Below are 19,091 nucleotides of genomic sequence, written 5' to 3' on the forward strand. Positions count from 1 at the left end.
CGCAAATCATGTAGATCACTTTTTCAAAAAAGGATGATCCTTCATGGAATGTTTCCCTCTGATATATATATATATATATATATATATATATATATATATATATATATATATATATATATATATATATATATATAATGTATTTAAAGCAAAACTTACATACAAAAAGACCACTCATCACTCAAAATCATACAATACACAGCTATGACACAAGACAAAAATTGTATGTACATGATCAAAGCACCAACACAAAGTTAAACGGCCTTATCCATCCTAGTATCAAACTATACAATGCCTTACCAGATACCATTAAACACATACAAAACAATGGTCACTTCAAATCTAAATTGAAGTTGTACTTGGTTGATCACTGCTTTTACACAGTAAATGAATACCTACAAAACTAAATTGTTTCTATGTTAACCCAATGTAGTCTCATTCAGAAGATCATTTGTATTTTATCTCTCTGTGTATAGTGTAACAACGTTTATTTAAATATTCATCATTAATTGATATATTAATGTGTGTGATTATGTACAAAGGTATATTATATGTAAAACTGTTATATTAACAAAAAAAAAATCCAAATATCTCTTGCACACTGTGCAGTTATAAATGAAAATGGATCAATAAATCAATAAATCACTGATTGTCAGCAATTGACCACTGTGGTCTGAGATGCTATAACTATAGGAATTACACCATTCTTTGCAATCTCGATGCTTTACAAAAATTTTGTCAATGGAAGTGTTGCTGGTTCCCATAAAATGTAGTTTTTCACTCAAAATATTTCATTTTTTCTATTTTCTCGGCACTTATATCGGAATTTATTTCTATCTTCTGGAGCTGTGTGGAGAAATAAAAGGAAAAGATATAAAGACAGGAGAAATGTCCTCAGACAGAATCAGAAGCGTATAACGTATAGTTGCCAACTTACAGTTCGTACTGTATGATCTTGTTGTGACGACGATTTGTAACATCTCAATACTCTTTAATGCCGTGACAAAAAGATCCTAAATAAAAATTTTATTTACTGCTGAATTGTTATGTCCTCCATGTTTTTTATGCTGATAGGGAATTTGTTATGGAAAAAGTGACCAACATTTATTGTAATCCTGTCAGCTGAAGTTGTGTGCCTTGTACGTGATAATCATTCCTACATCCTGTGTTATAATTATATGTTTCTGTACAAACAAGCGGCACTATTTATTTTTCTTACATGGTTGTTGCAAGGATAGTTCGAATGTTTAGTTCTCTGGTTAAATATGCTGGGAGCTGCACATACTCTTTAATTACGATACTGTAGCAATGTACGACAGAAAGAATAGGCTCTGCTGACCAGACAGTGGCCTGGTCACTGAAGCTGCAAACGTTAATATTACAGATATGCCCTATCACGGAAAAATGAAATACGTATATGGTAGTTGTCTTCTTGGAAGTAAAACTAAAGCGCGTTTGCGACCTTCCAATCCTTCCCAGCACACAAGCAACTTACGATAGTTGTTGCAAATTATGACATGGGGGACTGGCGATTCAATATAAAAAAAATTATAGCTATTACATCAGCGCTGGAAAAGAGAAGTGCAGAACATTTGTTTGGATTTAAAAACAAAGGCGGAATGAAACACCTTTAAGTCGTAGGAGACACATTTGCATTAACGGGAATGCGTTTTCGAACGTAGTAGGGAACGGTTGTCATGGTAACCAGACCTAGCACACACGTATGTCGCTGTCATCGACTGGTACATAAATAAATAAAGACTGCAATTATTATTTTGGCTGCCTTTTGGTAAGTTAACTTGAGCACATACTATTTCTTTCGATGCCTTTTCACAGCAGTAATGTAGGCCTATTGTAAAAATAATTCAAACTATAACTGAAAGTAAGATGTTTGTTTCTTAATGTAGCTCTGTAGAACGTTTGACAGTCCATTCAACTAAGAAATTAACAACTTAATCTATGCGTTTGTTGTGTTTTGAAGTATTTGTTATAAATTCACGATATTAACCCCATGTTATTCTGGCTGTGTAGCTGGGGCTCAGTTGACGATCGAAATAAAGACCATGTGTGAGAACGGTAAAACAATTGTCTGTGCGTTTCGAAGAATTTCCATGAATGGTTTCCCGTTTTTCAAAAGTAATCGCTATAGTATGTGAATGCCGGTACATGAAAGTAGAAATAGACGCGGAATACGATTCCAGCAAAAGGAAGTACCATATGATACGGTGCTTAACAAGCTTATCACCACTTTGTAAGCATATGTATTACTAACATCGAGTTCCTATTTCATATAAGTGCCGTGCAGGATTTAATGAATTCAGTTATAAACATCTTTGACTATAAATTGCACGATGCATTTCTGGGAAAAATTTTGCTGACTTTTTTCACCGTGCGCTCTCCGTATTTTACGTTTAGAGATTTGTGAGAGACAATACAGAAGCTCTATGCGACAAGGTCTTGCGTGTTGTTACGCAAAGCGGATTGTTCAAGATTGTAGAATAATTATTTATTTTGTAAAATATATGCGCATCACATGTCCTCTGTTTTTATATTATAGAAAGGTTTGCTCGAAAAGGAAGTGTTCACCCACCTATAGTTCTTTTGGATAAATGCTTGAGCAAAATGATTTCCAGATTCTTTATTTGTGATTAAAACGTGCTATTAATACTTGTTTTAGGTGCTCGAAGCGAAACCCTTCTTGTACACTATTTTAAACATTTATTCGTTGAATTTCCTTCTACCGCTGGTGCAGCAAATGTTTATGAAAAAATTCATAGACTCGTTATCGTGAGTCTTAATTCAAACTTGAAGGAAAAAAAACTCATAGGTCTTACTGTACGCTGGATACGGGAGAAGCTAGTTTCAACCTAAGCTGCGCCCAACATCGTGGTTGTGTTGCCTGACAACGCTGCTTGGCATGCTAACTTTACCGTAGAGATCGGCCGATGCAACGGAGGCTGAAGTGTGTGGTTGCTGTATTTCGCCGCTGAGCATTATCTGATGTTATTCCGGATGGATGTGCGTGAATAAACCTTGAAATAATATTAGGAATATAGCAATGTTTTGACTAAATTATCGAAGTGCGTATGAACTTCGGAAATTGTTACAAATGCGGTTGGCTGATTGTCAGCAGCGAAGCCATAGGATTTCCACTGACGTAGGTTTTGTAAGTGCAAAATTAATGTGCCTGCTGTAGTGTATAATTCGAAATTATTGTTTGTACAAGATCAGATATCGGAGCAACGTATCTTGAGTAATAGCACTGCCATATAAATCCGTGATGTACGCCTATGACACAACTTTTATCACATCACATAGTGACGTGAACATTTTCGAACAAATGAACAACTCTATGATGGAAAAGTCAGCTCAGGGTTCCATGAAAATAGGTGGATCTTAAATTAATGTGAAACTGAGCACAACCTCTTTTGCGTTAGTGATATTAACAATGGACAAAATGAACACTAGCATTCTGTAAAATTGTTGGGGATGTACCTCGATAGTAAATTGGAGCTGGAATATACACACAGAAAATCTCTGCAGTAAGTTGCAAGAAGTTTATATCTCTGTAGAAAGTGAAAGATTGTGTGAGTGAAGGGCTCATGCTTATGGCAAAGGCTACTATGCCTTTATTCATACGCAGTTGCATTATGGAATACTTCTTTGGGGAAACTGCTAGAAGAAAGCTATTAGATGAATTTTTGGTTTTAGCAACTTAACGTTCTGCAGGCAGTATTTCATTGAGTACAGAATACTTATACAGTCCATGCATGCAAAACAGAATGACCACAAGTATGAAAGCAGATCATTTGTGCACTCATATAAAACTAGAAACAGGAACTTACTGGACATTCCATGGACACTTTTCTACTTGTTGGCAAAATATTTTTCGATAGTATACCACATGACGTATGGGCATTACATGAAAATAAATTTAAAGTAATGGTAGAGACATGTTTGAGAGAAAAAGCATTCATAACACAACTGAATTTGTATATAATGAAAAAAGATCATTTTTTTATTATAATTGTGATTGTAGCAAACCAAATTGTAATGTATGACATACAAACTGGTTGCAATCTGTGTAACAAAACTAATTATTTTATGAGTACAAGATAAGTAATATCTGTATAATAATTTTTTCATTGTTATCCACTTGTATAATCATTTATATAATTATGAATGCACTGACGAAGCTGTGTACAACATAAAAGATGTTTACAGACAAATAAATCAATTCTATGTATTTATCACAGTTTAGAGATTCATAACCACATTGAAAAATGGAAGATTCATAATATTATTGGTTACCATATAGATGTACGTGATTCTGAATGTTTTTTGATAGCCATTGATTTGGTTGCAAATTGCTGTACTGAAGAATTGTGGATTGGTGATTTGTACCCAGGATTTTTCCCCTCATTGTTTTAATGCAGTGTGTAATTGCTGACAGCACTTTATATATGAGATCATATCATGCCACACATAGGTTAGAAATTAACTTTAAACTTCTAGAGTAAGTTCAAAGAAGACAAAAATTCAGATGTTAAATCATCTCCACTAGAACATCGCTATTAAACCAGAGATATTTTGTATGAATTATGATTGACATATAGGCCTAACAAAAGTGAGACAGATATAGGCCTATAATATATTTATAATATTTGCTTTCCTGTGTGTGATTCAGTGTTGATGCCTGGATTAGTAGTAATAATAATAATACTTTATTCGTCATTGAATGATTCACTTCATTATACAAAACCAGCAATTGATAGGTTACGATTTTTGACACATAACACAACAACACATTCTTCTGAAGATATTGTTGATGAACTTGGTGATATCGTTGATGAACTTGGGATAAGATTGCACATAAATGGTTTGCTGCTATTTACTTTCTCCTTTTTTCCGAAAACACTTCTTATTCTGTACCTCACTATAATACTCTTCTAATGTGTAGAAAGGTTTTTGTAAAAGCAATTTCTCAAGCTGAAACTTAAGCTTCAGTATAGGAACGTTCATAACTATTCTTGGCAATGCATTGGAAAATTTTAATCTTGCATATTGTGGGCCATTTTCATAGAGTGCTGTTCTTAAACAGTGAATGTATTTCTTTCTTTATTCCTAGTGCTGAGCTGATAAAAATCAGAATAAATTTTGGGATGCAGCCTTTAAATGAGCAATATAGCTTTTAGAATATGTATGTTTGTTGTGACCAACACACCAGCTTTTGGAAACCAGCCGTAGCGTGATTCTTTCTACTCAATTTCAAGATGATTCTTATAGGCCTTTATTGAAGGATCAGTACCTTATTGGGATCCTGATTTGGTTCTTACTTCCCATATTTCAATTCCATAGCACAGGTGTGAGGAAAATAAAGCATGTCATGCAGTCCTTAGGAAAACAATCTCATTGCAAAACTTGCTATTCGTATTGATTGTGCAAATATGTTATTAGATAGCTTACTTGTTAAAGAGTTACATTTCAGATTGGTGTGAATAGTTAATCATTCTTATGTGAATGCCTTCAACAATCATCCGTATGGGATAAAGCAAGTTATTGTGAATCTTTGTAAATTTAAAATAAAATTAAAAGAAGTATTTTACTAGCCATTTTTACAAATTATTATTTTTTATCTTGGTTTAATTATAGAAGGTTCCTGTTAGCTGTGTGACAAGCAGCAGGGTAAATGGGTCTCCATCCTTAACAGCAAATAGGTAACTGCTATTCTGAGATAGACAGAAATTATGATGACAATAAGGAAACAATTATGTGAGGGAGTGAAACGCATAGCAGATCTTGTAGGTCTAACAATACCTTTATCAACAGCATAGCTCTTTTACGGTTACTCATAAGGAATCCAGTGATCATTTGCTCGCATAAAACTCAGTCATGTGAAATCAGATTGAGTAAAAGTTAAATTTGAGGCCAGGATTTTTGGACACTTCCTGACTACTTAAGTTGTCTTAATAGATGTTAACATTAACTGAACAGTTAATTTTTTAATCTAGAACCCAATGAGTTTGTAAAGTTTTGATAAGAAAAGATATTCTATCATCTTCTCTGATACTAATGCTATCATTCAATCATCTAATTACTCACTAGAGATGAAAATTCCCTATGTTTGGATACTATCCCAGTTCTGCAAAAGCTTGTTGCCATGTACTGGGACATATCAGCAATCAGAGAATCACCACGATTTATTCACACATGAAGAACTACCATACTGATATTTGTTCACTAAACAGACTTGCAAATGAGAGATATTGATACTTTTACCTGAAAAAAAAAAAAAAAAAAAACAATTAAGATTACTTAAAGAGAACAAGGCACCAGGTTCCGATAGAATTCAAATTAGAGTTTACATTGAATGTGGTGTTAGATTGCCCTTTTCCCAGATCATGCTTATTTAAAATCTCATGCACAGGATTTCCTCTCTGGAAAAGAATACAGGTCACTCTTACTTACAAAAAGGATAAAAATTCAGATGCACAGAATTAAAGAACAAGAACACTGATGACCAGCTGTTGTAGGATGCTAGAGCATATTTTATGATCAAACACTGACATTCAGCAAGCTTCTTTCAAAGAAATAGCATGGATTCTGGAGAAATCACTCATGTGAAACAAAGCTTGCCTTATTCATACATGACATCTCGCAAGCATAAAGCAAGCTGTGTTTCACATTAGTCGTTTTTCCAGAATTTTTCAGTCTGCTTTTGCACTAGCCTTCACTTCTCAATAATGTGAAGATATGCTAGAAATGACATGTGGTTTGGAAGGATTACTGATGTTAGGGCACACAATTTGCCGAAGTGGCAATCGGTTTATAGATTTGCATCAAGCGGTTGAACATTCTTCTTAAGGGACTCCCAGTCAGTCATGCCATATGACTATTTGTGTCACCCAAACAATAGATGCAGGTGGACAGATAGATTCCATCTTCCTAGATTTTCAAAAGGTATTTGACAGTGTGCTACATTATCCAACACTAGCCCTGCGAAACAATCATGTGGAATACATTTGCAAATGTATTTACTGCCTTGACGAATGTCTGATTAATATTAGGTTGGTGCATAAGTTTGTAGCATTTTTGTTTTGCATGTTGGTATTCCGGTTATCAATTGTCATTTTTTATTTATATTTCTCTGTTGCTATTTGAGTTTACATATTGTCATTCAGAGATAGTGAGTGTATTTGTAGAGATCAGAAAATGGAGTGCTAAGTGGAGAAATTGGGAACATTTCCAACGTATTCTACTGTTTGAGTTCAATAGAGGAATGACAGCAGCAGAGACAGCCAGAAATATTTGTGCCAAATATGGGGATAGTGCTATTGGACAGAACACGACAAGAAAATTGGTTTCTCGTTTTAAGGAGGATTTTTTTTGACGTCGGTGACTCTCCACATCCAGGAAGACCTTTGGGGTTTGATGAAGATTGTTTAAACACATTAATCCACAATGATCCTCGTCAGTGTATTTGAGAACTAGCAAATGTGATGAACTGTGATCATTCCAACATTGTGTGACATTTACATGCAATGGAGAACATTCAAAAATTGAATGTATGGGTACTGCATGCTGTTAGCCAAAATCACAAAAATCAGTGATTAGCCATATGTACTTGCTCATCACCAATTGGCTCGTGAACAATACCGATCATTCCTATCCTGTGTTGTTACTAGTGATGAGAAATTGTGTCTTTATGCTAATGCAAGGAAAAGAAAGGAATGGTCGTTCTCAAGCAAAGGAGCAACTCCCCCTACAAAGTCTTGCACAAATCCTTAAAAGATAATGTTATACATCTGGAAGAACAGCAGTGGTGTGGTGTAGTATGAATTGCTTCCCTGTGTGTAACCATTACTGCTGATATTTATTGTCAACAGTTGAGATATATTGCAGAGTCAGTCCACAAACAATGACCAGGAAGTCTGTGTGAAATGATGCTACTCCACAATAACGCCCGCCTGCATCCACCTAGACTGACAAAAACCACTTTTTTGGGAATTGGGTTGGGAGGTCATTCTGCACCCACATTTCTCACCTGAACTTGAGCCCTCAGATTTTCATCTTTTCCACTCTCTATCTAACAACATTCAAGAAACTTCCTTTCCAGATGAAGGTGCACTCTGAATATGGCTCAATGAGTTCTTTGCTTCAAAACTACGTGATTTCTATAGTCGCGGAATTGAAAAGCTACCACACCATTGGCACACTGTTGTAAATAGTGAAAGAGAATATATTATTGATGACTAAAAGTCTCTGTTATGTGTGTCTGTTGTGTTTATTCAACTTATGGAAAAACGCCACGAACTGATGCACCAACCCAGTAGAACCAAGTACCTTATAGTGGATGGTGAATGTTCTATGAAAATAAAAGTAACATCAAGAGTGTATAATAGGGCCTCTAAACTAAGACTGAATCAACAATCACGACCAGAGGACCACATGGTGCTGATCAGCGGATTTGTCACCCTTTGTCATATGTCATCATATAGGTGTGGTAAGTAGGGGCATGGAGATAGTACAGTACTTTCTTGGGTGATTTATCTCCCCAGAGCTGCTGCTTCTCATTCAAGATTAGATTAGATTCGTTTTTCGTTCCATAGATCCGTGCTGAGGAGATCCTCATGGACGTGGAACATGTCTTTTTTTTATTTTTTTAGCTGAAATAACAATACTAATAGTATGAGTATATACAATACATCATTTTTTAAGCTGAAATAACAACACTAATAGTATGAATATATACAATACATCATTTGTTTCTATTAAAAAATTCTTCAGTGGAGTAGGAGGAGTTGGCCACTACTAAGTCTTTCAGGCTCCTTTTAAACTGATCTTTATTTGTAGCTAAATTTTTTATGTTTGCTGGCAAATTATTGAAGATGAGTGTTCCAGAGTAGTGGACCCCTTTTTGAACTAAAGTAAGTGCTTTTAAGTCCTTGTGCAGATCATTTTTGTTCCTGGTATTGTATGTATGAACTGAGCTGTTTGTTGGAAAAAGAGATATATTATTTAGGATAAATTTCATTAAGGAGTAAATATACTGAGAGGCAGTAGTTAGTATACCCAGTTCTTTGCGGAGGTTTCTACACGACGTCTGTGAATTTACTTCACAAATAATACGTATTACACGCTTTTGGACTCTGAAAACTTTTGTTTGACTTGAAGAGTTACCCCAAAATATTATACCATGTGACATTATGGAATGTAAGTAGGCAAAGTATGCAAGATTTTTCATTTTTATGTCACCTATGTCTGCTAACACTCAAAGTAACTCCTCAATTGGAATCTCATGGCTGAGTGTACCCCGTTCCAGTCGTCCCACCAAAGAAACATTCTTGGCAGCACTGCGAACTGAACCCAGGTACTCCATGTAGCAGTAGATGTGCTGGCCACTTGGCTATGGAGGCAGGTGATAGGACCTCCAGTGCTCTCAGTGTACATAAATGATGTTCGTATAAGTTCAGTAGCACTATAAAATTGTTTGCTGACAATCCAGTTGTCTAAAGGAAAGTACTGCCATAATACAATTGTAAGGAACTGCAGAAAGACTTGGATAAAATTTCTGCTGACTGTAATGTATGGAGGCTCTCTTTAAAATTGGATAAATGTAAGATTATATCTATAACAAAGAGAAGAAAAAAACCCTGTACCACCTCAGTACAAAAACTAGTGGTGAACATCTTGAGCAAGACCCATTGTTTTAGTATTTAATGGTCATACTAAGAGGTGATAATAAATTGAATGAATAAGTAAAGGCAGTATTAGGAAGGCCAAATGGAAGACAGATTTTCTGGCAGAGATCTGGGAAGATACAATGCATCCACTAAGAAAATAACATATAAGTGACTTGTGTGACCAGTTCTAGAGTATTGTTCCAGTATTTGGAGTCAGTATCAAGAAGGCGTGATAATGATCAGTCAGAAAATTGAGGAGCCCCCTGTTAGGACCATAACGTGTTTATATAGCCCACTGGAAAGTGTAACATAATTGCTTAAATGCTAATTGTTGAAAGAAAAAGATATTCTGATGAGATCCTATTAATTAAATGTAGACAACCTGTGTTCAAAGACTGTGATGACTGTGCTGTGACCATTGTTTACTTCGTGTAGAGGTAATGAGAAACAGATAAGACACGTTAGGGCACATGCAGAAGCATATAGTCACTTTTCCCTCATTCTGTACACGAATAAAATAGGAAATAAAATTTAAAATATTGGTATGATTGGTAAAGTGAAATATTTGTCACAACAAGGAAGAAAAATAGGCCAAATGTGGATATAACTTGTGGAGGGGAAAAACTACAAGTGGTAGATAACTTCAAGTACCTGGGAAGCATGATTGAAAGTAAGGGGGGAAACGCAATGGAAATAAATGAAAGGTGTAGAAAAGCAGGGCAGTTCTACAAATGCATTAGGGGGCTTATTTGGAGCAAGGAGGTGCCACAGAAATCCAAGGGAATTATATACCGAACCTACTTTGTCCCCATATTGACATACGGAAGTGAGACATGGGTAATGCACAAAAGCGACAAAAGTAGAATACAGGCTAGTGAAATGAAGTTCCAGAGGAGCAGGTTGAGTGTAACAAGACGAGACAGATTGCGAAATGTGTATGTGAGGGAAAGACTAAAGGAGGAACCAGTACAGGACAGGATAGAAAAATCAAGACTGCAGTGGTATGGACACATGAAGAGAATGGATGAGGGAAGAATTCCAAAGAGGATGTTTGATCTGCAACTGGAGGGGAAGAGGCCCAGAGGAAGACCAAGAGATAGATGGGTGAACGGAGTGAAGGAATGTGTGACGTGAAGAGGGGAGAACTGGACGAAGGTGGTAGAGGGGGAATGGTGGAAAGACAGAACACGATGGGGAGGCTTGTGTTCCCGACAGACCCAGCCAGTGGCTGGAAACTGTCCAAGATGATGATGATGGTATGATTGGTAAGAAGAGATGGACAGGACAGCATATCACAGTGTACCAGTCTTCTTCACCAAGTAGGTATGTGTAGCATGTAGAATACTAATGTTATCCATTCTTGAGTACTGATCAAATGTTTGGGATTCCCACCAGATCAGATTAAAGGAGGAAATCAAAGAAATTCAAGGGCAGGCTGCTAGATTTGTTACCTGTAGGTTTGATCAACATGTCTGTGCCAAGTAAGAAAACACTATAGTCTTTAAGTAAATTCAATGAGAAATACTTGAAACTGCAAAATTTGAAGAACATAGCTGCTGGAGTAACTTGTCTCTATGTCACTACATCTCAGGAGCACATTATCTAAACGATATGAGAGCTTTTGCTTTTAACAATGGGGAGAAAATTGTAAGCACTGCTAATAAACCACATATAAAAAAGGTGCTTTTTATACTTATATATGTATGTATTTGCAGTACTTAGAATATAGCCTCATCTTCTTCAGAAATAGTTACTGACAAAAGTTAATAACATGGCAGACTTCTAAACCATGCTTTACCTAAATCAGAATTCAGTTTCTTATTGCACACTAGTAACTGGACACATAGAGCTATTATAGATGTATCCTCATTGAGTACATCAAAGTAATCTTATCATTTCAATGTTACGAAACAAGAACAACTTATTGGAGCAAATAAATTCAAAGTTCTAGTTCTCCATCATCTTAGGATTACTTCAGAGGTCCTCTTTCACACGATAATAATTAACTGTCAGCTATTACAAGCTAACTGTTGGAGTGATGTATTAGTACACCATTGCTGGCTGAAATAACTGAGTAAGATCCTTCTGCTCCTGAATTATGCTGTCCAGTGCACATGAAACCAGGTGCTCTGAAGCTGACAAAGTATTACCATCAATGCAATGCCTGCTACCGTAACAGAATGTTGTCGAGTGATCTTTCACAGAACCCAAAGAAATTCTGATTGTATTTAAATGTTGTTGGTGGCACCAGAGTTAGTATCCAGACCCTAGGGAATGAGACAGGAAGTGGCATTGATGGTAGCAAAGCAAAAGCTGAAATGCTTAACACCATTTCCAAATGTTCCTTTACAAAGGAAAACCCAGGAGAATTGCCTCAATTCAATCCTTGTACCACTTAAATGCTGAATGAAATAACTATTAGTGTCGGTGATGTTGAGAAACAACTGAAATCACTACGTGGAACAAATCTCTAAGCTCCGATGGAATCCCTGTCAGATTCCATCATGGGGTAGCGAATGCTGTGGGTGGGGCTCATGTAGTACACATTTCTGCTGCTAGGCATGTAAAGTGCAACTCATTGCGGCTCGCTCTGTTCTTCTGCAGTGATTTTTTTTTCTAGCACTGTTTCACTCTTTTCTCGTTTTTTACTATGGCAAGTTTAACTGAGCAACGTGGAGCTGTGAAATTTTGTTTTCAACTCAGTAAATATGCTGCTGAAACAGTCTTAATGTTGAAAGCAAGTTACCAAAATGATGCTATGGGAAAAACCCAAGTGTATGAGAGGTTTGCTCAATTTAAAAATGACAACATGTCGATTGATAGCAGACCTCATTCTGGTCCGTCCATTAACTGTCTGAATCGACGAAACTACGAAAAAAATTGAGATCTTGTGATCACAGACCATTGACAGACAATTGATCAATTGTCAGAGACTAGTGAGTTATCATGGAGCTCGGTTCAGTGAATTTTAACAGAACCTTTGGGAATGAAAAGGGTTTCTGCCAAGTTCGTTCCTCAGTTTCTGACAATTGAAAGGATTGACAAGTTAAAACATTTCATGCTTTGAAAGAACAGCTTGAAACTGATCCAGATTTTCTGTCAAAGTTTACTTGTGATGATTCAGGGTTCTATATTTACGACTCAGAAACAAAGCAGTAGTCAAGCCAATGGAAGACATCATCACCCCATCCAAAAGAATGTTATCAAGTCAAATCCAACATCAGAAAATGCTGATTTGCGTTTTTGATGCTAAGGATCATTCATAGTTTGTTTGCCCAGGTCAAATCGCAATCAAAACTTTTATTTTGAAGTTTTAAGAAGATTGTACAACAGTGTTTGTCAAAAAGACCTGATTTGTGGCATACAAGAGACTGGTTCTTCCACCACGACAAGGCACCTGCACACACAACCATCTCTGATAGACAGTTTTTGGCTAAAAATGGCATGGTTCCACTGCCCCACGCTTCTTACTTGCCTGACCTGGCTCTGTGCGACTTAATATACAACATGAATAGCAAGGGTCCCAACACACTTCCCTGGGGCACACCCAAAGTTACCCTGGGGCACACACAAAGTTACTTCTACATTCTGGTGATGACTCTCCATCCAAGATAACATGCTGTGTCCTTGCTACCAAAAAAGCCTCAATCCAGTCACAAATTTCACTTGATACCCAATATTATCGTACTTTTGACAATAAGCATGGGTGTGGTACTGAGTCAAATGCTTTTCAACTAATCCAAGAAACACTGCATCTACCTGGTAGCCTCGATCCAAAGCTTTCACTATGTCACGTGTGAAAAGTACAAGTTGGATTTCAAATGATTGATGTTTTCAAAATCCATGCTGGTTGGCATTAGGAGCTTATTCTGATCAAGATACCTCACTCACTATGTTTGAGCTCAGCATATGTTCTAAAATTTTACAACAAATCAAGGACACAGCATGTTATCTTGGATGGAGAGTCATCACCAGAATGTAGAAGTAACTTTGTGCGTGCCCCAGGGTAAGTTTGGGTGTGCCCCAGGGAAGTGCATTGGGACCCTTGCTGTTCGTGTTGTATATTAATTACCTTGCAGATAATAGGAATAGTAAAATCAGAGTTTTTGCAGATGGTGCAGTTATCTACAATGAACTACTGTCTGAAAGAAGTTGCATAAATATTCAGTCAGATATTGATAAGATTTCAATTTGGTGCAGAGATTGGCAATTTTCTCTATGTTCAGAAATGTGAATTTTTGCATTTCACAGAATGAAAAAAAGTAGTATCCTATGACTATAATATCAATGAGCCAATGTTGCAATTGACCAACTCGTAAAAGTACCTGGGTATAATGCTTTGTAGGATATGCAATGGAATGATCACATAGGTTCAATCGTGGGTATAGCTGGTGATAAACTTCAGTTTATTGGTAGAATACTGTGGAAGTGCAATCAGTCTGTAAAGGAGATTGCTTACAAATCACTTGTGAGACTGGTTCTAGAATATTGCCCAAGTGTGTGGGACCCATACCAGATAGGACTAACAGAAGGCAGCATGACTGGTCACTGGTTTATTTAATTCGTGGATGGAACTGAACTGGAAAACTCATGAAGATAGATGTAACTATCTGGAGAAAGTCTATTAACAAAGGTTCAGGAACTGGCTTTTAATGTTTTCTGTAGGGGTTGTGAGGATAATATCAGAATAATTACTGCACACACAGAGGCATTCAAACAATCATTCTTCCTGTGTTCTATTCACGAATGGAACAGGAAGAAACCCTGATACAATGGGATTTACCCGCTGCCATGCACCTCATGGTGGTTAGCAGACTATAGATGCAGATGTATAATGCAGATGCCATCTCTTCATTCTTAAATATGGCTGTTCTTCAATGGAATCTATATGGCATCAGACGACATAGGGTGAAACAGCAGCTGCTTCTATGTTCACAATTCCCAGTTGTTTTCTGCTTCTATGAAATGAAAATATGGACTCAAGACTGCTTTGACCTTTCACATTTCACCACAGTGTGTTACTATCAACCTCCCAGTGTGGAGGGTGGGGGAGGTGGATTAGAAGGGAAAAGAATAGGTTAGCGGAGCTATGGACCAGGGGGATTTCTAGAGTGCAGGACATGTTGGAGAGACTATTTCTGTCTGTGTAGTTCAGAGAAATTAGTTCTGGAAGAAAGTATCGAAATGGCCAGCATAGTGAAGCAGCTGTTGAAGTCATTTGTGTTGTGGTTTGCAACATGTTCAAAAAGTGGATGGTGAAGCCTGCAATTTCCCATAGTTTTGTTGTGGCCTTTCACACGAGTAGACAGCTTGTTACTTGTCATGGTCACATAGAATGCTGTACAGCAGTTTCAGTGTAGTTTGCTTTCATATATGGCCCTGATGTTTAGTGTGTAGGAAATGACTGTGATTGGACTGCAGTAGGAGGTGGTGGGGTGGGTCAGTGTATGGGACTGGTCTTGCACCTGGGCTGACCACAAGGGAATGATACATGAGGTGCAGGATAAGATTGGGAATGGGGATGGATGACGATATTCTGTAGGTTGGGTGGGCAGCGGAACAGTACTTTGGGGTATCTGGGTAGGATTTTGGGTAGGATATCCCTCTTCTCAGGGCACAGTGATGTGTAGTTGAAGTCCTGTTGGAGGATGTGGTTGAGCTTTTCAAGGTTAGGGTGGCACTGGGTGATCAGGTGAGTGCTGGTCAGTGGCTGGTTAACAGGTTTACTAGTTCCAAGAGGAGAAGATGGCAACGGAGATTTGTTAATGGATAAGGGGCAGAATGTGGATAGATGTATTTATGGAGCTATGGGAGAGGTGAGCTTTGACTTCTAGGAAGGTGGCTTGATGGGTTGAGAAGGTAGCAGATTTGGGAATAGGTGTTGAGATTATGAATGAAAGGACAAAAGCTGTCCTTGTTGTGAGTCCAGATCATGAAAATGTCATTAGTGAATCTGAACTAGACAAGTGGTTTTAGTGTTGAGTTGGTTGGTAGGATTCTTCCAGATGGCCCATAAATAAGTTGACATGGGATGGTGCCATGCAAGTACCCATGGCAATACTATGGACTTTTTTTGTAGATTTAGCGTCCAAAAGTGAAATAATTGTGGATCAGGATGTGGTTGGTTAGGAGAATTAGGCAAGAGGTGGCAGATTTAGTTTCCGGGGGTTGTTGAGAAATTTAGTATTCCATGAGGGATGTTGGTGTACAAGGACATCACATCCACAGTGATCAACAAGGGGTCTGGTGGCAATGGGACAGAAGCTGTGGAGTGGTGGTGTAGAAAGTGAGCAGCGTCTTGAATGTAGGATGAGAGGCTGCGGACAGTATTTTGGATGTGTTGGGCAACAAAGACAGACTCATTCATTGGCAGCATTGTAACCAGCCACAATGGGATGACCAATGGGGAGACCTGTGGGTCTGGGTTTATGGAGTTGGGGGAGTAGCTAAACGGTAGGCGTGCAGGGGGTTACTGGTGTGAAGAGGAATATGGGTTGAGGTGTCAGAGTTTGGGATGGATCGAAGGCCTTACTGGAGCTGCTTTAGGTCACTTTTGAGTTCTGGGATGGTGTAATGGTTGTAACGTCTATATGCAGAGGTGCCATAAAGTTGGTGGAGACCCTCTGCCACATAATAACTACAATTCATGACCACTGCAGTGGGGACATCGTTTGTGGGAAGGAGTGTTTCTCTGGTAACGGATAGCACTGTGTCCCATAGGAGTGATGTTGGACTGACCGTGAAGGCATTTATGAGAGGAAGGTGAGGACAGATTGGAAGCGAGGAATTCCTGAAAAATTGTGCCCTGAGATGAGGGATTTCCTATGCAAAACCATACCGACATCCCCAAAGTACTGTTCTGCTGCCCACCCACCCTACAGAATATCCCCGTCCATCCTTATTCCAATCCTACTCGCAATCCTGCACCCCATGTATCGTTCCTATTGTGGTTGGCCCAGGTGCAAGAACCATCCCATACACTCACTTACCACCTCCGACTGCAGTTCAGTCACAGGTGTTTCCTACCGAATAAAAGGCAGGGCCACATGTGAAAGCAGCCATGTTAAGTATCAGTAATGCAACAATTGCTGTCCGACATTCAATGTGACCATGACAAATAACCAATTGTCTACTTCCATGAATGGCCACCACAAAACTGTGGAAAACTGTAAACTTGACCATCCAGTTGCCAAACTTGCCACAAATTGTGTAGGTACATGGTGAAAGACCACCCCGCCCCCTCCCCTCAGATATGGTAAGGTTAAAAAGAGATTAATTATGAATGTGTGGTAAGGTGCAGACAAATGAAAAAAAATCATTCATTTTTCTTTGTACATGAATTTGTTTTCACTCTCTCTCATATGGGAAAGGATGGTTATGATGTATTGCTTAAAGCACAAAATATTACGAGTACAGTAGAGCGTCGATTATCCGAACGTCGGTCAACCGAACGACCACTTAACCGAACTGTGTACTCGCTCGCACCTGTTACTCTCCCACCCTACTGTCCATCATCCCCCTCACTCCCAAACCAAGTTTCCCACAGTAGTCGCCGCACTGGGCCACCGCTGGCGGAACATTGCTTCTAATGGGGCCTTCACAAGGCGCTGCTGACCGGCCAAGCCGTCAGTCGCTGCGTTTCAACAATCAGCACACTTCTGTCATCTTGGCACTGGCAGTAGAAGTAGCAGCAGTATCAAAGCTGTTCACAGCAACAGCTGCGCCAGGTTAGAGTTGAGGCGTGCCGCTCCGCGCAGTTTGAAGGATTGCGCGCCCCCTAGAAGAGCTTCTCACGTTGCAAACAGTCACCTTCTGTTCTCTGTTATGACCACTTGTGTGCTGCTGCGTGAAGAAGTGAACTTGATGATACAAAATGCTTAAACGTAAGTGTGTTGTCCTTTCTATGAGGGACAAGTACGAGATTATTACTATACATTCCTACTGAAGTTGCCTTTGTATGTTACTTTGTAATACTAAAAGAGATGCCTGTTTTTATGAATAAATTTACTGTACAGTACTTCTTTTTGGCAAATAAACATGTACAGTTCGATTATCCGAACAAACCAGTTTTCCGAACACCCATGTCCCCCAATTACTTCGGATAATCGATGCTCTACTGTATTTTGTATTACATGTGTGTATAAATAAGAGAAGACTTAAAAACAGTATTAAGCATTTTTATTGAAGTCAAATGTTGCCCAGTAAGGAAGATTTTCTTAATTTTTTGACATGCACTGGTGCTGTTGCAGTCGGCTGCCTGCATCTAAAAATAAAATCTGAGAGAGGAAGCCTAAATTCATACAAGCAAAACATTTCTACTAATGCAATTGTATTATCCTTTAATTTTTTTTTCATTCATATATTGTAGTGCCTCAATAATTTCACGGTAAATTCTAGAGACACTTGTATTTCACCATCTCAAACACATGATATTTTAAGTATGAGTGTGTGAGAGTGGAAATGTGTCTACTGCACCACAGATTATGTGTGTGCCGGACGGGCATGTGTTACGAGAAGACTAAAGTCATGGCGGTCTGTCAGTGCTGACAGGTGGTGGCTGCACATGCCTTGGAAGCCATATGTCCAGTACAAGGAGTAATCAAGGGCTACTCTTTGGCAGTGAAATGGTCTGTTGGGAAAAAATGAAATAGGATTTATCTAGAGACTCTTATACTCTGTTGTTTGACTTGCTAAGAGCCAGAACTGTTTTGACAGGGGTTATTAAAACCAAAAGAGACCATAATGATATATGTTAAGTACTAAGGTTTTCCAGGCATGGTTGATTTATGAGACTTGAAAGAACATGTGAAACTTGTGTAGTTGTCTTATTGTGAAGAAGAAAATATAGCAGAGTTGATATAAAAGTATTCTGAGAATAATCAATCATTTCAAGGGCAGAGAAGTAGTTCAGTAATATTTCCCTAACCAGCACATAATCTTCAGAGAAGAAGCATTATGAAGATCGATGCAGCCGTCTGTCCTGAGAAGAAGATTGGCTGCACACAATACGTAAATGACCCGCGAGAGACGTGTGAGTCTTGCACCCCAGTACCACAGAGTCTCCGGTCGTCAGGAAAACATTAGAATATGTATATTTTTTTTATTAATATAACACAAAATCACAACACAAATGACTTCAACATCTGCTTCACTATGCAGTTCATTTGAATACTCCTCCCAGCACAAGTTCCTCTGAACTACACAGCTGGGAATTGTCTCCTCAGTATATGCTGCACCCTTGCAATCCCCTGGCCTAAACTTTTGCTGACCTGTTCCTAGTGCCTCATTTTGTCTCTTCCCATCTCTCTTCTATCCACATCACTTCTCCATCTGAGTCCTACATTGCTTCTTCACCACTCTTCCTTCCCTCCCACCCATATGGGCATTCTCTCTCTCTCTCTCTCTCTCTCT

The 19,091-nt window shown here is 38.3% G+C and overlaps 1 protein-coding gene across 1 annotated transcript in view; it reads left to right on the forward strand.

Annotated features, from left to right (window-relative positions):
- The first annotated feature begins 1,722 nt into the window (after positions 1–1,722).
- Positions 1,723–19,091, forward strand: part of LOC126260367 (protein eyes shut-like) — a 276,950-nt gene continuing 259,581 nt past the window's right edge. The window contains exon 1 of the mRNA XM_049957695.1: positions 1,723–1,786. The gene's annotated coding sequence lies outside the window, so the exon portion shown is untranslated. The remainder of the gene's footprint in view (positions 1,787–19,091) is intronic.

Source organism: Schistocerca nitens, chromosome 5 (genome assembly GCF_023898315.1).
Source record: "Schistocerca nitens isolate TAMUIC-IGC-003100 chromosome 5, iqSchNite1.1, whole genome shotgun sequence".
Lineage (NCBI taxonomy): Eukaryota > Metazoa > Arthropoda > Insecta > Orthoptera > Acrididae > Schistocerca > Schistocerca nitens.